Consider the following 25,833-nt stretch of genomic DNA (forward strand, 5'->3'; position numbering starts at 1 on the left):
AGTTATGGCCGTGGTAGTGGCAGGGCTATAACCTTGCCTTCGGCGGCTAATTATGGCAGTGATAGTGTCAGGCCTAGAGCCTTGACTTCGGCAACGAGAATGGCGGTGATATTGGCAAGGGTATGGCCTAGCCTTCGGCGGAGACTTATGGCTGTGAAAATGAAAAGGGTGTAGGCTTACCTTCCGCGAGTTGTGGTAATGAAAATGGCAAGCGTACAGCCTTCATCGTCAACAGGCTACTAGGTCACTTGCAGGACGAAGGGCTCTCCCATGGACCTCCAGCCGTTCTGTCCTGTGCTGCCCGAGTCCATTCTTTGCCTCCGAAGTTCGTCATTTCGTCTCTCCACCGAGTTATTGGCTTTTCTCTTTTTCTAGACCCGTCTCTCGGTATCCGCTCGGTTACCATGGTGGTCCACCGGTTGTAATTTCTTCTAAGTGGCCAGCCCAATCCAGTTTTTTTTTAATTTGAACTATGATATCCTCTACTCGAGTTTTTCTCCTATCTAGGAAGCTCGTTTTCTCTCCCTTAACGCCACTCCTATCAGTCTCCTTTTGATGGCCCGTTGAGCGGACCTGAGTTTGCTCTCAAGTCAATTAGTAAGGCGCCAAGTTTTGCTCCATACGCCATCACCTACAGGATGCATTAGTTTTATATTCAGCTTTGAAGAGATAGAGTTAGCTTCACTTTTTATTATTTGGGAATGTTTGCCGAGTGCACACCAGCTCATACTTTTTCTGCGCCGGAATTCTTTCTTGTCACAACCTGTCCGAGGTAGTTAAAAACTTCTACTTGTTCTAGCGTTTCGTTACATATGCTGACTGAATCTATGCTGGATTTCTTTCTACAAGTCTCCTTCTTTCACGTTTGAGATTCTGCCTTGCACCTAATCATCTTATGATCGCTGCTCCGAATCTTGCTTAGCACTTCCACGTCCTGCACAACACCTGGGTTGCCACTTAAACTAAAGTCAATTTCGTTTTTTTTTTGTTTTACTGTTGGGACCTTTCCATGCCCATTTCGTATTGTTTTGTTTGCAGAAGAATGCATTCGTTAACCTCAGGTTATTTCTCCTCAAATCCCACCAGTGTATCTCCTCGACTGTAGCGACTGCCTATTCCAAAGTTTTCCACTGAGCTTTCTGCATTTGCTTCGCACCTAACTTTTATTCCATGACAATTGTGAACTGTGCTGTTCCATTTTTCAATGCTCATTCGACGTCCTCGTAGAAACTGTGTACAAAATCATCATCGTACAATCTTGTACTATCTTTAACCTGCATCGCTTGTTTAACTTGTTCACAACCAGTGCGACTCTTTCGTTAATGCTAACGAATTCCTTCCCCTTACCGACTATTTCTCTCAGCATTAACAATCGCACCCCGCGCTCTCTTTTCTTGATGTCTTCTGTAGCAGTCCGCAAGTAAGTTCCATTTCGTAATCTTCAGTTCTTCTAACTTAGCCAAACCCTATAATATCCCACGTAATCCCCGGGAGCTTGTCTAATAGTACAGCTAGGTTTTCAACGCAGGGTTCGTGCGTTGAAGGTTGCGTGGCTTAGGTTCCAAAGGCGCCTGTCCGGACCCAGAGATCCTTAGCATCCTCCTATATGTCTCTGGCCTGACTACCGCGTGGCCAGGTTCTGTAAAGCTGTAGGGGCGAGAGGGCCGAGCGTTGCATTGGTCAGTGATGGAAGGTGGGGGCCAACTACTACACCGGGGGGCCAGATACTTCCCTGGTGAGGGAGTGCTGTTTGTGGCCCTATGAGCCTTCCTAGTGAGGTTTGTGGGCTTGATGGGACTAAGAGGGCCGATGTGGGATAGGGGGCATTTATCGCACCCGCGAAATGCCCCAGTCAAAATGCCCCAGAGAGGTTCGCGGCCTCCGCGAGGGAAACGCCGCGAAGGGTTCGACTCACTGACAAAGCGACGACAGGCTCCAAAGGGCCAGGACGAACCAGGGGATTTACTGGCCGAGTGTGGTACAGCGCTGTTATGAATGATTGATGGGCCGGATCACGCGGAGAGTTATGAGCCCAAAGTCATGGTTGAAATACACACACAAGCGATATATATATATATATATATATATATATATATATATATATATATATATATATATATATATATATTATATAATAAAATCCAGGGAGCACTTGAACTTTTGAAGATGGTAGAGAACACAAGAAAAGAAAACTTCGAAGAAGGTAAAAGCACGATTGTTGCCAACGTTTCAGCAAAGAGACTTGCTTTCGTCAGGGCAAAAGCCCTGACGAAAGCAAGTCTCTTTGCTGAAACGTTGCTGACAAAAATAAGGGTTGGCAGTCAAGAAAACCTCGGAAAACAAAGGGGAGGATATGGTAGGTCATTGAAACAGATAAAGAATTTGGAAAGAAAGAAAGTGAAGAAAAAATGCCCGCCAGGTGGGATCCGAACCCACGACCTCCAGAATACCGGTCTGGTGCGATAACCACTACGCTACCGGCGGGGCTATTTTTCCCCTTCACTTTCTGGGGTATTTATGTCAATGGAATTTTTTCCTGTGCTTGGGGGTGGTAGCCAGCGCCACTCCGACTTCTCGGGGTGAAGGGGACCTTCTTTTTAACCCCCGGGCCGTGACTCGAGTGTCTACGACATGTCGAGAGTGGTCGACGAGCGTTGAACCCTCTTAAGCTCCCTATGGCACCAAGACTGCCAGAACAGAGGCCCTCGCTATGCATGTAGCGAATCAGAATAGGAAATGAGGGGCTCGTTGAAAATAAGACAGAAATAAGGGTTGGCAGTCAAGAAAACCTCGGAAAACAAAGGGGAGGATATGGTAAGTTATTGAAACAGATAACGAATTTGGAAAGAAAGAAAGTGAAGAAAAAATGTATATATATATATATATATATATATATATATATATATATATATATATATATATATATATATATATATAGCGAATCAGAATAGGAAATGAGGGGCTCATTGAAATATATAGGACTGAAAAAAAGTGGAGAAAAAATGCCCTCCGGGTGGGATCCGAACCCACGACCTTCAGAATACCGGTCTGGTGCGATGACCATCGCACCAGACCGGTATTCTGGTGCCCGTACGATATTCTGGTGCCCGTACGGTATTCAGGAGCCCGTACGAAGGCTACAGGACCGGTTTTGGAGAGGGAAAAAACGCGCCGGGAAACGCGTCGCTCGCAGGACATGGGTCCCCCGCATAAGCGGGGACACATGAGCGGAGAGAGACGCGTATCCGCACGCGTCTTCGCACTCTGGAAACCGGTTCTGCTGCGGCCAGGAGCATGCATCAAGGCTACAGGACCGGTTTGGGAGAGAGAAAAAAACGCGCGGGAACGCGTCGCTCTCCGCTCATGTGTACCTCGCCTAGAGCCGCTATAGCGGCAAGGCTCCAGCATTGCCTTAAGCTTTGGCAGCGAGTTATGACAGTGATAATGGCAAGTGTATAGCCTTCTTTTCGGCGGCGAGTTATGGCTGTGAAAGTGGAAGGGATATAGCCTTGGCTTCGGAAGTGATTATGGTTGTGATAATGGAAAATGTATGGCTTTGCCTTCGGCGGTTTGTTATGGCCGCGATAGTGGCAGGGCCATAGCCTTGCCTTCGGCGCCGAGATACGGCCGTGATAGCGGCAGGGCTCCAGCCTTGGCTTCGGCAGCGAGTTATGGTTGCGATAATGGAAAGTGTACAGTTTTGCCTTCGGCGGAAAATTAAAGGGGCCCTGAAAGGCATTTTGAGCACACTAAATGAACTAGCGCAACCGTTAGATTGGGTCGTCAACGTCCTCTGTGCCAAGTATTACTCTTGTACGCGCAGCGGAAAGCTCACACTTTTGTTGCAAAGTTTGTCGTTTTTTTCTCACCCTTCCCTTCGTGTTTTTGGGCGCCGCCATCTTCACATGTCTACATCATCGATTCCCAGATGTTCGTCATGAGCTAGACATCCTGCTATTGGACGGCTTTTTCACGCACTTCCGGCAAAGAGATGAGTCGTCTGCTCAGCGTCGGCTAGCCGGCTGATCTGCCAGCGGATTGCTTGGGCATTTTACGACAAACGAAACAAGTGTAAAACAAACGCTTAACCGTTTGTATTGAATGCAACACGGCCATAACACGACATGGATATTCTCTTACCTGACTACGTTCGATAAAGAAAGCGTTCAAGCCCCGTGGCACTTCTTTCGTGCAATCCCAGAGAACGCCCTGAGCCGAATGCCCGGGTTTGACGCATACATTTTATTCAACTTCAAAACAATCCAGAGATGCGTTTCTAACGAACACAACGTCACAACATGCGTTGAAAGTCTTAACCACAATTGACAGAGGATGGGTTGCCTCCTGCCCGTCGTAAATTCGGTACTCACCTCGCGCGCGGTTTGCGGGGACGAACAGCAAGTCACTTAACTCTGGCGCACAAGCCGATGGCTTTTAGCCACGCACACTGCACATACCCCATGCGAGGTTGAGTCGTACGTCGCACGAGAAAGATAATCCAGACCATGGGAAGCACTATCCACCCGCAGAAGCACAACGTCGCATTTCATCGCGAAACAAAGGCGCCGACAACACATACACCATCGCCTCCTGTAATGCCAAACGCATCTCGCACTTCCCAATGGGAGTGAGTGGTACGCCTGCAGTGCCCACATGTCGCGAAGTGGGGCCCCAAGCTGAACCGGGATCACGCAACCGTAACTGACTTCTGGAGCGGTTTGTGCCTTGTTGCCAAGGCAACCGATGTTTGAGATTGTCAAAGAAATGGCGCTCGCTCCAGCGCTAGAAAGCTCAGAGCCGCGACGGAGCATGTTTTGCCAACGTTGCCGCTCTCCACCACGCGTCGCCCCAAGCTGAACTGGTCACATGATTGAAGCGTTTTGTGCACGGGTTCTGTATCGATTTAATATGACTTCTTCACATGCCGCCAGCAGGAATTACCACCGCCGCAAAATAAGACCCGGCACCCGCGGGGCCACATCTGATACGGCGCTTTTTGGATAAACAGTGCGCGGTGCATCAAGGGAACGAGCGCACGACCCTCCTTGTACGGCTGCGAGTTCGCCGCCGATAAAAAGTCATGTGCCGCCAGCAACGTACACCGCGAAACGGCAAGGCCAGGCCGCCGCATACATGCGGCCAGATTTTTCGTTCGCTTTTCCAGCCTTGAGCGGAGTGCATGATTCATGGTGTCAACAAAGCTTGTCCGTAGCAGACGACAATAGCGGAAGTACGTCACCTCTGCGGAGCGCAGCATCATGGGAGGCATGGAGGAAAGAAAAGGTTAGGAGAGGCCCTGACGTCACATTTGTGAAGCCGAGTCCCGCCATGACTTGAGCCCACGGAGCCCAGCACTCTATCCCATCATCCTTTGCTATCTCCGGTTTGATTTGACTAACATGGCGTCGCCCTGCCCTCCCGCTTCGCAGCGAAAACAGCTTCGTCGCTAATTCCTCGGTGCGATGTCATGTTCTAAGCTGTTGATTTCGCCTTCACTTTGCCCATTCTAACCCTTACCCAAAGTTTCAATCGAAAAACGGCCTTCGTTTTTGAGATAGAAGGACGATTTTTCAGCTCTTAAGCCTGGCAAAGTAGCGTTTGTCGTCGTCATAGCAACAGGCTCGCGGGATGGCGAACGCGTACGAGTTAAGGCCGCCTCTGACGGCGTAGTTTTCAAACTGGCCTAATCTAAAAACGTTTTTCGTAGCGACTGCGCTAGTTTGCAAGCGTTGCGAGGCAGCCACATACCAAGCGCCTTAAAAATTGTCTGTTCTATTTGCCCAAATTTGGCCACCGCAGTTGTAAACAAGTAAGCAACATTGTCCATGGGCTCAAGAAAAATGACGCCACTTCCTCCACACTTTTCGCAATGCATTGGGATGCTAGGGGCCTCTCCTGAGTTTCTTTCCTCCATGATGGGAGGCAAGGCTCGCGCGCCGTCAAGAGCGGAGAGTAAGTCGAAAGGAGGAGGAAACGCGGAGCGACGATAGTGCGCGGTTTTTGATTTACGATTTCTCAGCTAATACTCATCGCTTTAACATAATTCTTGCGGGAGGAGATTGCAAATACATTGCTTTATTTGGGTACATGTACATCCATGCATCGGCGGAAGGTATTTCAGGACCCCTTTAAGGCGATAAAAATGGCAAGGGTGTGGCCGTACCTTTGGCGACGCGTTATGACCCTTCCCCGACCTCTCGGCAATCGCTCGCATAGCGAATCGCCATTTTTTTATTGGCATGAGAAACACGCCGTGCGGTCGCAAGAGGGAAGGAAATAAACCGGGGATGACTGATATCGCCATTATGAAAGAAAAGTGTATACACCAACCGAGTGCGCGCTGACATTGTGGATAACGAGAGTAGAGAACATGAATTGAGAGAACCGAGGAGGAGGACGCATCGACTGAACTCTTGGAAGCGTTAGCTCATTGACCCAGATTTCAATTGCGGTGTCTCGGCCGGCATAACGCTGGCAGGACTTCCGGAAAGAGAAGTGGAACGGCGGTAGGGCCATTGTGGAATACTGTAGTGGCGGCCCGACTTATCGCTGTGACTGCTTGATTGATTGATTTTAGGGTTTAACGCGCCGACGAGCGCAGGTGATGAGACGCGCCGTAGTGGAGGGCTCCGGATTAATTTTGACCCCCAGGAGATCTTTAACGTGCGCCGAAATCTCAAACACACAGGCCGCTGCGACTGCTTCTTCATCCAAGGAGGCACGGCGTTTCCCTTCCGGTGTGGGGACTGAGTGGGGGTCCCTGCTAGGGGAAAGGGCCTACCATATTGCGTTTACTTTATTAACGCGGATCATTTATGAGCGATTTATAATCTTATCGCGTCTTGTTGGTGGTGGCTAGTCGGTCAGTCGGTCGGTCGGTCAGCTGGTAGCCAATATGCACGGTGCGCGTATCCTTTCGACATAGTAGAGAGAAAAAGAAACAATACAGAGAGAACAAAGAGAGAAAATAACAGTACTTGTACAGAAGAAGCAAATAAAAACAACTGGACTGAATAAAAAATAAAAAATGGAAAAATAAAACAAGCGAAATCAATGAACACGCAAAAATAGAGTAGAAAGCAGACAAACCTCAGAGGCAGTTATCCGGTGACGACACAGTCACGGGAAGTTGCATTTTATCGATAAACGACCTGCGCACGATTTCAGCAGAATTTTTTATGTGCATGGACAGTCCTGGCATGTCTTTAGAAAAAAAACATCTTGTTTAGAAAAAACGCATACAAAAATATAAACGTTTTAATGTAGCCAGTTCATGACATTACTTGTGAAAAGCAATCATGTAGGCCTTTCGTTGAGCTGGTATGGCGATATAGTATGTTATGTTGTCTTGATGTTCTGTGCAAAGTACACGGACTTTATATTCTTCGAAGCACCTAATCGAGACGCTAAAATTGAATTGATAAACAGGCGTAGAGAAATTGGCAGCGTGTACTGCGTGTTGTGTACACATCACTGTATTTTTTCCACGGACGTTCAACTCCCCGATTACAGTCTTTTGTACTCCAAAATATTTTTTTTTACGTTGCCTAAACAGTGAAAAACAAACATAAGTGCCGCGGATTCTTGTAGGAAGTAAAAGCATCCACATATCGAGTAATTTCTTTTTCAGTGTGCAGAGTGACTGTACTGCAGTCGGCGGTGTTATGTGCAAACCTTCTGTTGCGTCTGAGGATTGTTTTACCTTGTAAAAGTATCAGCGCACCAGACACGAACCTTATTTTTTTTATTTGAAAGATTTCAAGAGGTGAAAGTACATTTACGCGTAAGGTGGAGGGCAAAAAGCTACACCTTGACGAGGCCCTTCCTCCCAAAGTAGCTTGCACCGAAGTCGGGAGCAGCACACATCACAGAATCAAATGAAAAAAAAAAAAATGGACACAATATTTTCTTATATCATGCAGAAAAGGAACAACATAGCTAGCACATTTTTCGAAGCCCAAAAAACAAAGAAAATGCCATCGCAAGAGAAATAAAAATATACACTCACACATACCATCCACTAACAATTTTGCCGCATAAATTTACAAATCAGCAGAAAAGATTGAAAAAAGCGTGACATGCACACGTTTAATAGAACCTAACAGCTCAATTAAAAGTGAAAACACGACAAGAAAGTCAAGTTTAACACAGAAACTTACTCAACTTAAACATAAAAAACAAGCATTATTAAAGTAAGAAACGCAAACGTAACACTCTTTCCGCGAAAATTATAGTTTGCTAACGCATTGAAAACTGGGCATATCATTGTAGCAATACCTGGAGTAAATGTTTTTTAAGCAGTTTTATGGATTAAAACTCTTTGATAAGAACTTCAATCTCCTCGTTAATATTTAAAAAGTCTATATTGCTTCAACTGAACGCCATAATTCGTTCTAATTCTCGGCTTTCTGTAATGTTTTTTTCTTAGGGGGTACGCTGTCTGAGGTGAAGATTCTAGATTCGGAAATAGGTCGGGGTGTTCATAAAATATGTGGTGGATATCCTGCGCGCGTCTTAAATTAACTAAATCGTGGATTTTTAAAATGCCCAAGCTTCTCCACTGTTGTTCTGTACTTTCTCTATAGGATGGATTCGCAATAGCCCTGATAGCTTTTTTGTAGCGCAAGTAAAGCATTGAAATTTGAATTTGTAGTATTGCCCAAAATCAGAAGACAATAGTGCAGAAGGGACTGCACAAGAGCAAAGTACAACTGCTTTTTTAAGCCAACAGGGTAACAAACACTTAAGTTCCCATAAAATGCCGACAGAATGCGATAGCGATAACTTCGTACATATGTGATTTACATGATCATTCCACGATAATGCAATATTAAAAATAACACCCAAGAAACGTATTGAGGGGACCACTTCAAGAATAGATTCCAGAAATAGAAGCGCTGGAGCAAAATTTAACTGCTTATTTTTTGCTCTAAATATTACGCATTTTGTATTTTTGACATTTAGTTCTAGTTTATTTCCTACTAGCCATTTGGATAATTCCTGAAGCCACAAGTTTGCATTACTGGTAATGATTTCGAGGTCGGGTTCTGTAAAGAAAACATTAGTATCGTCTGCATAAAGAACTATTGATGGGGTACCGGGTATATTAACTACATCATTAATATACAACAAGAATATAAACGGACCCAAGATAGATCCTTGGGGAACACCACTCCGTATCGTTCCGAAACTGGATGCAACACCATTTACAATGGCGCATTGTTTCCTAGAATCTAAGTATGTGCACCTACACGGTCGACGCTGTTGTCATTCTTCTACAAGAAATATTGTTCAGAATTGTTCGCTCACTTTCTATCCAAGTGTTCGATAATGTTAGGAAACAACAATGCGATGATAACATGTATTACAGAAAAATCTGGAACATAAGTACCGTTGCCAGCTGACCATCCGTTTGCATTGCCGTGATTTCATTTTATGAACGCTGTAATTTCCTCAATTTTTTTAGCTGCATCAAAACTAATCTTGTCGGAAAGGGGGCATTAGACTGAATTTATCCTTCAAAAGCGAAGCAAAATAATGTTTGTACAGGATATTGTAGGCTGAGATATTTGTAAACTGCCTTCATTTATTTCCGATTGTTTGAAACTGCCGCGCAGATTTTCACAGAGTCGCTAAGGTAGGCCTGACAGCATTTTCTCCACGTACCTCGTTGTGCGAATAACGCTACCTCACAGGGAGGAATACAGGGAGGAATCACAAGAGGAATATGAAATGATTACCCTTGTTGTGCCAACTATGCGTATCGCGCGAAAGCGCACATTTAGTGTGCTCAAAAAGCACAATACACATAAATGAACACAGAAAGGAAAGCAGCAGTCAAGAAGTGCATGGAAGGCATAGGGGAATGAGTTCATCAATTTTTCGTGTTTACGCACATTTATTTTAAAATAAAAGAAAGAAAGTTGAGAAGAGCATGCTCGCCGGTTGGGAAACGAATCCACGACGTTCCGAATACACGACGGATACCACACCAACTGGGCTACAGAAAAGGGCGTGATCCCCTCCACTTTCTTATGTATTTGTATGAATGTACTTGGGCTTTAATATTGAGCGTGGTAGCCAGCGCTGCTCCGACAACTAGGCGGTGAAGGGGACCACACTTTTACCCCGGGGCGTGACTCGAGCACCTCTATACGCGAGTCACGGGGAGTCACCTGAGGACAGCGGTTCCTTACGCGCGTCTAAATATCGTACGCAGAGTTGCATTTTTACCTTGTAGCTTCTGTTTTTGGGAATAGAATCTTCTGCCCAATATGTGAGTAAAAATTCTTCCACCCTCCCGCCATCTTTTTTTTTTTTTGCGCCAGAGGATTGAACAGTGCTTTGTTAACAAAGGTAACTCGAACCAACACAGCAGTCCACTTTACGGTCATTCGTAGAGACAAGGGAGCATGGTGCACTAATTTACTCAACACGTAGGCAGATAAAATGTAGCTGCATGAAAGCAAGCTTTTTTTAGCCATGCAGTGATCGCCGTTACTTGCACATCAAGTCGGAAAATGCCGTGGCCACCTGAAAAAATAAAATGAAACGTTTGTTTACCTCGTACGTATTCAGGAAAGTATTTTGAATACCCGCAAAGTGCGCAGCCGAAGGAATAATTGGCTTCTCTTTCCTCCCCTTTTCTAGTTATCCTTTGCACAGCGCGAGTAACCAAACTTCACCCCCATCCATACTTCACATTCACCGATAAAACAGTGTAAGAATGTCTCAACGTTGTTTTCCTCCTTCTTCTGTTTGTGTAATTCCGCGGTATGATTTCAAGACGAGCATTTCCACGCTGGCCCAACTGGCTACGCTACAGCGTGATGCTGGTTCCCTATTTGGGGTACCTGTGACATGTGGCTTGTGAAAAGAGCAACCTTAGAACCCGTCGAAGAGTTCGTGGAAGAGTTATAACCGATAATACTAGCAGCGCCAAGGGGAAAATTTTCAAAATAAAGGAGCTTGAAACATCATGTAGAAATCTCAAAAACACAAATACACCATCTTTCCTGCTTTGTCGTCCAGAAGTAGGAAACTATTACGCACTGCATTCATCGCTGTGACTTTGACAAGAATTGAGAAAAAGGGGGCCTTCCGCACGCAGCACAGTCTGAAAAGTTTACCAACAATTCCCTTGTGAAGGGGCGTCACGTGTGCTCAACTCCTCCCGACTTGTAAAATAAAAAAAGCAAAGATTGTCCCTTAAAACAAAGATGGTTGAAAATGCGAAGCTTTGTCCCATGCAACCTGAATAAATGCAAAATTCAAACTGCTTCGACAGTGTCGGAATACGGACAGACGTCGGCTTCATAACGCGGGACACCCAGGTTCGATTCCGACCACGGGAGGCGTTTGTTTTAGTGAGCCGCTTCGCGTTTCACCACCATCATCATAAGGAGCCCTCTATAGAAGCTCATTGTGTAAAGTTGGCTTTCCTGCAGTGCGTTTTGGTGTTACGGTTCACGGCGCAAGTGAGACGTAGAGAGCGTCGCCTTGACAGCAGTCTTTAGCACGGTGAAAGGCATCGTGAATCTCAAAAGTGGGCATTCCTCAGTCGTACACCACCGCTCTCTCTACAGTGGAGGAGTGTCTGGGCGAAACGGGAAAAGAAGACGAGCTGCCCGAATCAATGGGGGCCAAAGGAGGAGCGCGGCCGACATGCGGGGGACAGCCGAGCGTGCTGGCGCGGCGGCAGTGCAAGCATCAGGGCTGATAAGGAGCGCGCCACAGCGTCGTCGAAACCAGCGGCGGGCTCTTGGAGGGAACGGGGAGGACAGCGGCCACGCACTGCCGCCAAGAGCCACAGAATGGCGCTGCGTTTCCTCTCTGCGTCGGCCGAGCGCGCTGGCGGCCGTCGGGAAGGGAGGAACCGATACTAATTGATTTGATTGCTGGCCGTTTTCCTTCCGCCCCCCTTCTGGCACGCGCCCCGCCGGGCCGCACCACTCCTGTTTCTCCCGGCGTAGAAGAGGAAGAAGCGGACGGCGAAAAGCGCCGAACAAGATAGGCCGTCTCTTCTCCGACAGCAGCGTAGAGCTCTCGCAGAAGCGCTCCTGCTGCCTCTTCCTTTCATTCTACTCCGTCTCGCTTTCCTTTATCAAGTTCCGCTCCGCGCCGACTTTCGGGAAATCGCGAAGCAATTTTTGAAATTGTGCCCCACGGCTTCATGCTGCTCTGTTTCTTGAACCACCGAGCCGGCCGCCCTCTCCTGTACGTGGATCGCAGCGGGGACGCGGCAAAAGCGCCAGCGGGAGAAGGGACCGTACGAGTCTACCGCGTGCAGACCGCACTGCCAATCAATTCTATACGGTCCGGCAGCGCCGCTGCTGGTGTGCATCCGCGCTCACCTAGCGGCAGCGGCCGGTTTTGAACAAAGTGCACGCGTAGTTAATCGACTTCTCGAATCGCGATGGTGTATCGATTGTTCCATCTCGCTTGTGGCATGCGATCAGGGCCACTCATTTTGCGCCGCCTTCTCGCCGCTGAAGGGGCATTTCACTGTTTTCCGCGTGCGTCGTCTTTAGGTTTGTGTGCGCGCGCATGCGCATGTGGTTTAAATCAAAGCCGACCAATAAAAGTGAAAGCTTCTGCAAGAGTGCTTTTTTGATGTCGGCGTTAGTCACTGAATGTTTAAAATACGCGGCATTAAAGTGAACTCCATACGGCTTTCATAGAGAGCTGAATTTTTCCCCTATTTTTAAAGCAAAGCTTTCTAGCTTTACCAGCCAACTGTTCTTTCGGGGCGTGCGGGACAACAAACTCCCAACACGTCGGAGGCGGTGGCGGGGGGAGGGAGAGTGGGGCGGAGGGTTTTACTCACGGATCACACTGAAGATGGCGCGGCGAATTTACCCAGCGTTCCCCGCGCGGAAGTGCCTGCTCCCCGGCGGCTGTTTTAGCGACGGTTGTCTTGGGCCTGTTTTGGCACAGCTTCGCGTCCTTTGCGCGCTTCCTTCGCACGGATTGATTAACTTGTTCGGCAGCACCTCCTAGGTAACCCGGACTCGACGGAATTAAGTGGTCGTACGGCAAACATACGTTAAGGATTGGTTTGCAGGGCGGGAAAGGGAAACGTACCAACCACATACAGACATCTGGCCACCAGGGAAATGCTACCTTTTGCGCACTGCTTGCAACGAATGGGACTACGTTTTCTAAATTGGTGAATACCGATTCGCTTGTGTTTTAAGAGATATTACAAAAGGCGAAAGGAGCAACTGGTTTTGAAAAATAGCGATTATAAAAATTCCCTCACCTTTCTCACAATTCTCAATCTTACTAAACTAACTAGTTTTAGTAGGCATAAGTGGGAATCGCTAAGCTCACATGCCGAATTGTTTCGGTGTCTGCGCTTGTGTCGCGCTGTGGTGTAGCCCCAAGCGAGCACGTCGGTATGGCTAGGTTCCGCTGTCTCACCCTTCAAAATACGCTCCTCTCCGTTTTCTTTCTTCCGAGCGGCGGCGTCCGCCGCTCTATAGTCCGGCCGTGGCCGACGCTGCTGCTGCGTTCGGGACGCCGCCCCCGCGAATTCCAGGTAACGGCTGGCAGAGTCTCTGGTTTCACTCTTTGTAGAGCCACGTGTGTGAAATCAAGTGTCGTCACATGGGCAATTGTTGTGGGTGTCGTTTAAAGCTTTGCTTTCCAACCACCTTCACAGCGTGGATTGGAGTCAAGTTTTTTTAATGCGCGTTTGATAATTTATAGTTAAGCAAAACGCTATTTCAGCTATTCCATTGCAATCGGCCGAGCCAGGGGGGCATAGCAAAAATTAAGGCTTGATATTCATGCTCGAAGGAAGGAACCGATATTAATTTCCCCGTACAACATTCACACGAAGACCCTCCCTGGGGGCACGATCGTAGCGTCAAAAGAAGCCAAAATGGTTTTCGACACCCACTACATTTCTACAGGAAAAGCGTCACTGACAGCATATGTGCATCGAGGGAAAACAGACTCAAAAGCATGCGAACTTTAATCATGACATTTCGCAACAGCATCTTAGCACAAGGTCATTGGTCTTTGTGAACACAACACGTCGATGACGCAGGCTTCTCGAAGAAAGGGGCCATTACTCTAAAAATAAACCGTATACAAGTTCTATAAAAAATTCTAGTCAAAAAGCACGACTTATTGGCGACACATTGTCACCGAGGAACCACGGTTTACATCAGTATCCCTGGTGTTTGAACAACAGCATGAGCTCCAGTTTACATCCCGAGCGTTGCTGTAATCGCTCACCTTTTTTGTTGCAAATTACCTATCCTTGTTTTGTCATGTTCGGCTCTTCCTTACATTTTGGTTTGGACAGCGGGCGCTTTTAACGCAGGAGATCAAAAAAAGAAAAACAGAAGAAATTGCTGTGTTCGTAGTGCAGCGGCGACAAATGCGTTTACTTTGCAGTGCACCACTCTGCCATGTACTCACATGCGTTTCTTCCTCGGCGTCTATTAAATGCTTTTGTTTTCGCTAATATGGACCCAGCCTTTTCCCTCGGTAGAGTCAATTTTTAACAACGAATCAGCTCTCCTTTTGTGTTTTGTAGCGTGATCTACACTGGCTGAGGTTGAGAAGTTCCGCGTGGCTCCTGGAGAGCCGTGCTGCGCATGCGCGAGGAGCAGTGCCGTCTCACGGCGCACAGCTGGCGCGCCGGAGCCGCCGCCGCCGCGACTGGATTGGATTGGATTGGAAATCATTTTAACAGGAGTAAGCATGGTAATCAGCTAATCCTAGACAACCAGGAAACTTAAGAATAATTAGCTGAGTCTTAGCTCACGCTGCGTATATTCTGGCATAGCCGAGCTAAGCCACTGCTAATTTTTTAAAAATGGCTTCCGGCAGGCAACTCAAAATATTTTTAAACGAACATCGTGCTAACAGATGAAACCCCCAGCACAAAACACAGACACCTTGAGCGGAAGTTCGGGAAAGGTACACATCTCACAATGAAAGCCCGCCTTCATGGTTAATTAAGCAGCACTTCCGTATAAAGAAGAGGAAAGCGAAGAATCCTCGATAAATTTAACTTTGTGGAGTTTGTTAACGGGACTAATAATCTAAGCAGAAGTCACTACGACCACGGCCAACTTCTATCCGCTTTTTTTCTTCATAAATAAGTGCTCCGCGGCTGGGAATCGAATTACGTCTTCGAGACGAGCAGTAAACCTTTCACGTGGGCCCACATGAGGAAGGTTGGAGGCGCTTAACATCTCGTTCCCCGACTTATTTTCAAACCTGCGCGGGCGCTGGTGTGTATGAACATGACTAGATGCGTGTTCTGTCTTCCTTTTTTTTCGTTCAGCCCGTGAGGAAATAAGTATACGAATAAGTAAATTAAGTCGGTGCTTATGCCCGAGGTTCGGCTCCGTCAAAAACTGGCACGTAAGATTCACCCGAACACAAAGTATTTCGGAAGAGTGAGCCAGTGGGTGAGTGAGCGAGTGATGAGTGGACAAGTGAGTGAGAGAGTAGGCGAGTGAGTGAGTGGGCGAGTGAGTGAGTGAGTGGGCGAGTGAAGGGGCAAATGAGTGAGCGGGCGAGTGAGTGAGTGGCAGAGTGAGGGAGTGAGTGGGCAAATGATCGACTGGGTGAGTGAGTGTCAGTGAGAGAGTGGGGCGAGTGGGCGATTGAGTGAGTTAGAGTTAGTGAGCGAGTGTGTGAGTGAGCGAGTGAGTGAGTGGGCGAGTGAGTGAGCGAGTACGTGAGCGGGCGAGTGGGCGGTTAAGTGAGTGCGTCAGTGGGAGAGCGAATGGGTGACTGAGAGTGAGCGAGGGAGTTAGTGAGGGAGGAAGCAGGCTAACCTTGAATTTATTGTCCGCAGTTACAGTGAGGAATGCTCTGCTGTCAAGCTGCACGCGTTATATTGAGGTTTTATCGGTGTTTTTAACCTCCGTTGACTGCCGCATCAAACATAAAAACGCACGTTAATCTTTCAAAACGCTCAGTAGCGGTGACCCCCAACCACACGACAGCACGCCAGGCCGACCCCGGGTTACGGGACGCTCGACAACACCAAAGATACGATGACCAGCTTCAATGACATAGTGAAGTGGTACAGACTGAAAAGACGAACTATGCCGCCCCTCACCCGGGACTCACCCGAGCTGAGACGGGATCTCTGCTCACCCCGGTGCTTTCCTAACACATTTGCTCTAGTGTGTACGACAGTGATGTGTGTAGACTGAACACAAAGGAACGAGCCACGGCAGCTCACATCCTTTGGGACTGTTGCGTAAATCCGCGAGAGGCCACCGAGAAGACGACGATCCCACCGCAGCTGGAGGCTGCGGCGAGGAGCTATGACTGCGACACACAACTCAAGGCCGTCCAGCACGTCTCGGCAGCCCTTAAGAAACAGCGACCGGGCGAATCTGCGGGGGAAGAGGGTGCTAGCTTTCCTGGACCCGTGGACGGAGCTCGCGCGCAGACCTCAAGGGATGGCCGGGACGACGCCCAGGCCGCGTCATGGTGACAGCAGCCCCTCCCCCATGTGAAGGAAGCCTAACCGAACTGTAGGCGATTCAAAAAAGTTGTTCTCTCTCTCTCTCTCTCTCTCTCTCTCTCTCTCTCTCTCTCTCTCTCTCTCTCTCTCTCTCTCTCTCTCTCTCTCTCTCTCTCTCTCTCTCTCTCTCTCTCTCTCTCTCTCTCTCTCTCTCTCTCTCTCTCTCTCTCTCTCTCTCTCTCTCTCTCTCTCTCTCTCTGCGTTGACACATTTGATATTTTCCTCTAGTTGAGCGGCAAAACATTAATGATGTTCTTCCCACACCCTAGCCGAACGTCACCACACTGGGTACGTTTCCGAACCACCGCAAGCTATACCATGTCCGTAACGAAAACAACAGATACCTCGCAACTCCGGACGCGCGACACTGTCCATTCCTTCGACTGAACTCCAAGGTCAAGCGCGAGGGCGCTTTCCCTCTGTTCCTTCTCTGGTCTATTTTCTTTCTTCGCGTGAAGGCATAGGCCCCCTCTTATCCTCTCCCGGACCATCCCTACCTCCTCCATGCGACTGACGAAACTTGTCAGAAATCGCTCTCACTCCAAAACCGCGCGCGCGCGCGTCGACATGCCCTCGCCATCCCCATCTCGGCCGCGCTGCTGCGGCGCTTCTCGTCTCCAGCTGCTCTCTTCTCTGGCCTCCGCGGACGGAGCGGGTGGAGAGCGGCCGGAGCAATCGCTGGGAGGAATGAGCGGCGCACACTGCAGGGGAAGTACCGCCCTTTAATGTGAAGGTGGGCTTGCGCTGTTGTTTGTTTATTGGGTAAGACACGGCAGTGCATAAAAAAACCGGGCGTGTTTATTTCTAGATACCCCTTCAAAATATTTGAGGCATCGAGCACTGCACATTTTCTCACAGAAGTATACTGACACTCAGGAAAAATTGTGGTCGAATAAAAGCAACATCTGCGGTGATTTGCTTAGTGGAGCTGATGACATCAAGACTGTGATATCTTAAATATTTCATATATGACCAGTCTTCTGCGTTTAACGCGGTAACCATCTTCTACCTCCACTGCAGAACATGTGGCAACTCAGACGTCACGTAGATGGTTACTTCCAGTCTTTGTATTCATAGGTGTAATGCTGTTATTTTTTAAGCTTCATGACGAGCAATCAATCACCAACCTTCTTGCTCTGTTTTTTTTTCTCTGCGGGAATGGCGGTGTCGCTCGGCACCTGAGATGCGTTATCAAATTTTTTGACAAGCCTATTCTCGACTTTGAGCATATTTGGCTGACGCAGGTTGGCTAGCACGACTACGATGCAGCCGTTCAACGGGGCTGTCTTGTTCTATACGTATTATTTGGCATTCATGTTGACCGAATGCTCGGCGGACTTCAAGGAGCAAACACATAGTACATATAGCAACAATAGCGCGCCACACCTTCATCTTCCCTTCTTTCCAATAATTTGCTGTTGCGCAAACGTGAAAGGGTGCAGCCATGACCATGGTGAAAAGTTCGAAACGGACCATAGGAGTTGCTGCAATGCAATATAACGTCACCGGGTCACTTGGTGTCTAAATAGGCGGTCGGAATCTCTACACATGTCCTTGTTCAACTAACACGGTGTTTAAAGTGGCGGCTCCCCCGCCTGGCTGACAACGGACACTGGTGTGGTTTTTTTATAAATTCCGTTTTTCTTTGCTATGAGTAGGCGGTTATTTATAAATCGTATTGGCTTACTCTGGCTCCCTTAATCAAATGTCGGCTTCGTAACTATGCCTGCCAGCATAACTGCAAAGCACGCTTTACAGGTGAAGGACAACTACGGTACGTGTCATGAGCTCCGCTACAAAGCAACGCGTAGAGTTCCTGTCGCTGTAGGTGAAGAAAATTAGCCTGTGAACACTGTGCGGTTAACAGGCGAAACGAAGTGCGGCTATATTCACCATTATTTTGCGAACAGCTTCCGTTTGTGCGCCGTCTTTCTTTTTAATGCGAATGCCTTAGATCTCTACGTTCGTGGAACACGTTGTGAGGCAGAGAAAATCACGATGTACAGAAAATAGGAACGCGAGCGGGGGAGTGCGCCCCGGGAAATCTACACAGTGGCGCGGGGTAGTCAGGGTTATGACGTATCGTGCCCCGGGAAAAAGAAACAGCAGCGCGAAAGGGGTTAGGCCGCTGTCGCACGGGCGATACCTTGAGAGGTCAGGGCAGCGATGGAGACAGACAGGAGGCTCCTTGCGATGAAGAGTAAGCGGAACGAACCTCGAATTGTGTTGTCCAGGGGGCTGGTGAAGTGGTGACTGGCGCGGCTGCAAAAGGTAAACAGAAAGTTCAACAGCAGATCAACAAAAGGTTCGACTAGGCTTCAGCCGTCCCATCTTCACAAATTTCTTTGTCTTCCGTAATTAAAAAAAATAAATTCTATATATTCTGAATCCCGATACGCTCTATGACATTTAAAATCGAATAGAATCGCTTATTTCGCATCACAGGGGGCATGCTGTTGGTTCGCTAATATACCATAAACAAAGGGTTTTTACTGTGCACTTTAATAGTACGCATGTAAGGGATGTACAGAGATTAATTCTGTACATTCCAAATCGCGACATACGGGATCACATTTCTTCAAAGAACCTGTTACTAGCGACTAAGAAAAGTATTCGGGTAATATTACCTGGATTATGTGATAAAGAAAAAAACACAAAACTAACAAAAGCAATTTTTAAGTGATGTACGAATCTCAGAAATAACTTTTTGGTAAGCTCTCTTACAGTCCGTGCACTTTTTTCCATAAAACTGTCTTTTATTGGGTTTACTCACCGCATACTTCTGGCATTTATTTAATTAGATTCATTGTTTTTTTATTTTGTGTGTCAAGGCATGAAACCCCCATTTCACTGATGCACACCGATGCAGACCCGAGGCCCTGTGGCCTCACTAATTTTTGAAGATGACATTTTTTCTAGGGCACCCGCCGCAGCGGCTCAGTGGATAAGGCGTTCTGCTGCTGAGCACGAGAACGCGGGTGCGATTCCCGGCCGCGGCGGCCGCTTTTCTGACCAAGGCGGAAAGCATAAACGCCCGTGTGTTCGAGATTTCGGCGTACGTTAAAGACCCCCTGGTGGTAAAAATTAACCCGGAGCGCTCCACTACGGCGCGCCTCATCGCCTGCGCTGCGTCGGCGCGTTAAACCCTACAATCAATCAATCTTTCTAGGGCAAGGTAAAAGTTCAAATTTTCGCCCGTCTGTCACCTGTATCACCTGTCAGAGGGAAGTAAACTTCACAATCGCTTTTGTGAATGGATCTCAATGGGAGAAACATGGGAGAGACCTGTGTCCAGCAGTGCACAAAAGCGGGTTTATGTTGTTGATGATGATGACAACGGCGACGGCGACTATGATGAGGATGATGAGGAGAAGGAGGCCGAGGATAACACATTCTCTAGCGATTAGCTTTACAGAAATAAGTGACCACGTCTGAGAGATGAAGCAGCTCACAGTAGACAGCGGCAAAATCGAGCTTCAAGCGCAGCAATCGCGAAGTAGCGAGAGAGCAGGCAGAGGCGACGGCTGCTCCGTGGCCGCGGCCGTAGCTCCTCGCGTTGGCGTCGCGCACGCGCCCTAGCCCGGGGCTCACGCTCGGGCTCACGTGACAGGGCCACGTCACGGGCACTGCAGCGTCCCCTCGTTCGGCCCACTCCATTCGTCGGTTTGCCTCAAATTTTTTGGAGTCTGGCCAAAATGGCGACGGCGATGGCAGGCGCCGCAGCGAGGCGAGCCGGCCGTGCGCTCGTGGCTGCCGACGCGCCGTGGCTGCGCGAGTCCCGCCTCTGCTGCTGCTGCCCCACGAGCCGCCGGCTGGGCCACTGAGTGCTCGTCGTCGCAGCCCGCCGCCACCGCCGCCGCAGGAGGAGGCAGCCGCCGCAGGAAGGAGTTGCGGGCGAACGAGGCAGGGGCGCCCCCGCGGCGAGCGAAAGCAGCGCCGGCGGCCCTCATCTTGCGCTGGCCGGGTGAATCGGCCGCGCGGCGTTCGCAGTGTCGCATGTTGGTGGAGGCCGCGTGCTTGGTCGTCCGTACCCAGCGTGATATCGGCGGAGACGGCCGGCCGAGGGCGCGTGTGTGAGCCCCGTGGCGGCGACCTGTCCGCGCTGCGTGGGCCGCCCTCTTCTCCGTCACCTGGCCGTGGTGACACCAGGCCGCCTCGACCCCCGGCTGGATTATGCGCGGCTGACGGCGCTGCCCCATGCGTCCCCGCTGTGAGCAAGTATCGGGTGCGTGCTGCTCGCTTCCCTCACTCCTCCCGTCGCTCGTACTTCCGGGGCTTAAAGGAGCGATTCGAGTGACCTGAACTGATCGCAAGGCGACGCGAATTGATTGAAAGAGAAGGGCTCAGCGGAAATCCATTAGCCCCGCCTGCTTTCTCGCAAGCACGAGCGAATGCACGAGCTCAACGACTAATCCCTCGAATGGAAATTTAAGTCCCTCATCTTGATAATCTTGCCCATACACTTCTCACCACAGCAGCCCTCTGTGGTGTAGCTCGTTAGCATCAATTATTGTAGCACTTCTTGCCTTGTCCATTCCCGTCTTGTTGGAGTCCAGTGCCGTTCCAGGTTAAAAGAGATTCGCAAAGCCGACAATGCCTGATTTTATACCACACCAGACGATTTAAGGCCAATAAGCGAAACAGGCAAGTGACAAAACTTGATATCATGCGAAGCAAACCAGTAAATGTTGCCTAGTTTAAACTATAGTAGAAGGGTTTGAGAGTCAGTGAGTGAGCAGTTCAAAAGCTTAATTCTCTGAAGAGCAATGGTATATTTGGAGATATTAGCACTTTTAATGGTTCTGTGCCGATGCTAACGTCCGTCTTGTAATGCCTAATCTGTAGTTGGCTGGGCCTGCCAAACGCCGGAAGCAAATAAGGATCCCACCATGAGGGATCTAATAATCCGGCTTTTTCACAAACACATTTATATGGTGGATTCTATTCATTAAGCATAGTTGAACCATTTATTGAAGGCAGTCGGAGTCATGCTGGCTGCCGTTGATGCGTCCCGAATACAAGATATATTGCCAAGATATGTTGACCTCCCACACAAGTAAGCAAGCCACGGAATAGATGGCGCTCGTGAAAAAGAGCTTGTTCCATTTTTTGAAAGTTACGACCTCTTACAATAAGCATTATTATTGCAATAAATAAATTATCACAATAAATATGATTTCTCTCTGATCTTCAAACGAGCCCCTTCTATGTTTTCTGTCCAGGAATTTGAACGGAGGTCACAACAAGAGCGAAGCTGCCTACAATACGTCTTTTCTAGACTGCGGTCAAGTCAGTATTCAAGTGCGAATGTTTTGTTGATTAGATGTTAGCATTAGCATACCGAATCTATGCAGAATGCTTGTACCTGCATTGCTGTACAACGCCGTCCACACCGTGATATTCATGCATCATATTGTCGATTTGCTCGACCTTGCGGGAGGTCGTATTGTGCCACGTTTTCCATGCTCTGCGAGAAATAGTTTCCGCTTGGGAACTCAGTGCACGCGAAACTTTCTACGTCCGTGAAACATTTCGGTTGCCCCTGGACGAGAGTGGGTCAAGGCGTAAGTTTCTTCCCGGCCTTACAATTTGCGAAATTGGCTAGACACAGAGCTCAGAGCTACCACTCTAGTTTGTAATTTTTTGGCTGCGTGCTTTGAGAACTGCCGAACAAGACACTTGGGTACCAAGAACCGCGTACATGCTACTGGTATTTCTCACGCAGCCATTGGTTACATTATGTGATTACTTGCGACAGTTTTGTTTTAAGTGCTAAATGCAGATTTGTCCCGCCGTGCTTTTTATGGTGATCCTGTGTGCACGCCCTGCTTATTCAAGAGGTATTCGTAAACTCGATAAGAGGATTTCGGGGGACCGCATTGGGTGGCTGTGGGCACCCGAATAAGGGGTCCAAGGCTATTTTCTCCGAGCGCAGTGCGCACCGCAGTAATACGACAGACGAGATCCCCGGCAGCTATTGAATGTGCCTAAGCTGTATGGGCGGTATGGAAACCGTGTGGAAGCTCGGTGTGGGTGGTGTGGTATGGAAGCGAATAGCAGACACATTGTTTGCCTCTTAATTATGCTTTCGAACTTCGTCGCGGGAAAATAACATCGTAAAAAAAGTCTGCAGTGGTGGCCGTATTTGTCCCGACATCAACGGCTTCTTATCTCCCATATCTATCTATCTATCTATCTATCTATCTATCTATCTATCTATCTATCTATCTATCTATCTATCTATCTATCTATCTATCTATCTATCTATCTATCTATCTATCTATCTATCTATCTATCTGTCTGTCTGTCTGTCTGTCTGTCTGTCTGTCTGTCTGTCTGTCTGTCTGTCTATCTATCTATCTATCTATCTATCTATCTATCTATCTATCTATCTATCTATCTATCTATCTATCTATCTATCTATCTATCAGTGCGCTCCACATGACGGGTGAACGTAACGGCACGGAAGTAGGACAGGTGCACGCCAGCCACAGAGAATTCCAGGAAACCTGGGGAGTGGAGACTGTGACGTAATTCTCGCCGAAGGAAACGGAAGGGATAAAATAGACGCACATACGACGTATCAGTTAAGAAGCTTTTGTTGAGTATCATCAAGCATTTGTTTACAAAGCACGCCAGCAGACTTAATTTCCCCCGAGAAATTTTTACTATTGCCTTGGGGCAAACGAGAAGATGTGTTTATGAGGGATTACGCACAATGAAAAAAGTTCAAAGGTGTTGGTGGAAGAAGGCGACGAGGTTCTTGCTTATTTATTTTGCGTGTTAGTGGAAGCCCAGCATTTTCTCCTGTAAATAGTGTAAATAGCGCAAACACATTTTTCGCTACCGCATCCTCGCCTTGTAACATGTTGTGGTAGAGGTTCGGGGCCTCCAGCGAAGGCGAAGCTGCATAGCGGACGCCACATCCGGCACATCTCACTTCGCAGCGAGAACTCGGCGACTACCCTCACCACGATGGCGCCTAGCCAGGCCATGACAGGACAGGCCATCATTCTGTCCCACCCGTGCGAATCCGGCACATTCTGCTGCACGGATGACGTCAGGACTGGATCCTCATGTACGAGCGCGTCAGTAGTGAAAACCACTGGGATCCCACACTCATTCTCGCCAACTAGGACTTTTACCTCAGAGGTACGGCCAAGGATTGGTTTAAGACCAATGAGACCCGCCTCACAAGCTGAGACATTTGTAAAGAATAGCTCAAAGCCTTGTTCGGGAGGCCCCGGAGGCGGCAGCTGGCAGTAAAAAATGACCTTGCCTCTCGCGTGCATAGCCCCACTGAGTCCTACGTCGGGGGAAGAAAAAGTGGGTCATGTGTTGAAGGGCATCGCGGATTACGCTTTCAACCTCCTGGTGTTCAAGAGCTGCGATGGGCAGCTTTATCGCCGAATGACGTGGCTTTGAGCTGGAGAAAAGCCGTCGCATCGCTCAAAATTCGCCAGGCTCTCAAACACAGCTGCGCCCTTAACCTGCTAACATAACTCCCAGCCCACATCAGGACAGTGGACGTCGCCCGGAACGGTACGAACTTCGAAAAATGTCACGGGAAATGTATGTCGCGATTATAACTTTGTTGAGCGCAGCTAAGAGAACACAGGACGAGGGATACAAGGAGGAATTGTCGTCCTTGTATCCTTCGTCCTGTGTTCTCTTTGCTGCGCTCAACAAAGTTATAGTGGATTACCAACTCGCTCGTACCCACACGTTGCTAAACTGTATGTTGCGAGCTTGAGGCCATGACCCTAACTTACTTCCGGCACGAAACGCGGAACACCTGCGCGGTCCCTGTGCCTCTCATACAAGCCGTTATGCGCGAAGAGTTCCTGAACATAGAGGTGAACCAATTTGCGCCGTGAGTCACCCATGTGTTCGCTATGGTCCTCCCGTAAGCCATTCTCGACGCGGCGACATGCCGCCGCGTTTCCAGTATTGTCTCCCTGATGAATGGCGGACTCCCGACGACCGGCCGATCTGTTTCAACTGCACACTTTGGCCCACGTCGCTCGATACCGCCAGAGCCGTTCATTTGCGCCCCTTCAGAACAACGTCTACCCGTTCACTGATGAACTTTCTCGACGCTTCTACAACCGCCGTCAGCCGCAGCTCAACAGCAGCGCCGATTTCGCAGGCAATCGCTGGTCGGTCGTTCACCATCGCCGCAGCGTCACCAGTCCCGTTCTCCTCACCGCTTTTCCTCGCCGACCCTGCCGACCAGCTATGTAGTCAGCTGTGGGCCAGCCTGTGTAGTCGGGAGGCGGATCGGTGGGAGCCAACTCGGAGGCAGAGGAGGAGGCCGATTTCACGGCGGGATAGACCCTTGTATGGTACGGGATGGAAATAGAGGCCTGTTGCGATGCGAGGGTGGGGATGTAGGGAGGAGAGTTCTCTACACATGATGAGACGGGCCTCATCTATCCGGGATACATCAGTGCCTGGGGTCGTGGTAGTATTGTGTTCTTTCGCCAGAGTATCGGCCGCCTCGTTGCCAGGGATGCCGATGTGGGAAGGAACCCACTGGAAGGCGATGAGTTTCCCATGATGTTTATTGAGGAGGAGGGCTTTGTCGAGCAGGCTTTTGATGGCTGGAGTAGCTTTCCTTGGGAGGGCGAGTCTGGATAGGGCCGCCCTGGAGTCAGTGAGTATGACTGCCTTCTTGATGTCGGGGTCATGTGAGATTAAGTCGCAGGCAAGGTGTAGTCCTGCAATTTCAGCCGTTGTGGAGCATGCGTTAAATTGTAGGTGACAAAGGCTTCTTTCTCCGGTTGAGGGGATGATGCAGGCAGCTGTGGCTGAGCATCTCCCGTCGAGAACAGAGCCGTCGGTGAAAATTTGGGTGAACTTGTTAAAGTGGTCATGAAGGCGTTCTTCGTTTTCCTGGCGCAAAGCGCAGTGCGGAGCGTTGCGCTTGGAGCGACCGCCTGGCAGTGACGTGTTGACCTGAATGGGTGCGGTTGAGTGAGGGGGGCGGGGTCGTAGTGAACAATTGGAGTGGTCTCATCGATGAGGATTTCGAATTGTGCGGCTATTTTTTCCATGCGGGAGTGTGGGCGACTTCTAAGACGTTAGTAGGAGTAAGCCGTCTGTAGTTCTGTAGAGTCTGTCGATATGGTTTAGAGCCGTTTTAGTTGCCAGAAGCGATTGGGGCCACTATTCTGCTTCGGAGTAAGTTGGGCCAATTTGTGAGCAACGGGGTAGGGCGAGACAGCGCCGGAGGACATTACGTTGATAAACGTCGATACTGTTTAGGTGTATGCTTGAGAGGTTGACGAGGGGGAGGTCGTAGAGAAAGGCAGAGCCTGCTAGGGCTT

At 48.8% G+C, this 25,833-nt stretch overlaps 1 protein-coding gene across 8 annotated transcripts in view; it reads left to right on the forward strand.

The window, feature by feature from the left end:
- The first annotated feature begins 20,159 nt into the window (after positions 1–20,159).
- The window catches only part of LOC144178201 (unconventional myosin-Ia-like), a 229,895-nt gene continuing 224,221 nt past the window's right edge, over positions 20,160–25,833 (forward strand). For 5 of the 8 annotated variants that reach the window (XM_077705853.1, XM_077705857.1, XM_077705860.1 and 2 more), the window contains exon 1: positions 20,161–20,729. The gene's annotated coding sequence lies outside the window, so the exon portion shown is untranslated. Of the gene's footprint in view, positions 20,730–25,833 lie in introns of all 8 variants that reach the window. The other 3 variants (XM_077705858.1, XM_077705854.1, XM_077705856.1) reach the window with 1 other exon arrangement.

The sequence above is a fragment of the Haemaphysalis longicornis genome, unplaced genomic scaffold (assembly GCF_048455015.1).
Source record: "Haemaphysalis longicornis isolate Haplotype H1 unplaced genomic scaffold, Haemaphysalis longicornis Haplotype H1 scaffold_4, whole genome shotgun sequence".
NCBI classification, from domain to species: Eukaryota; Metazoa; Arthropoda; class Arachnida; order Ixodida; family Ixodidae; genus Haemaphysalis; species Haemaphysalis longicornis.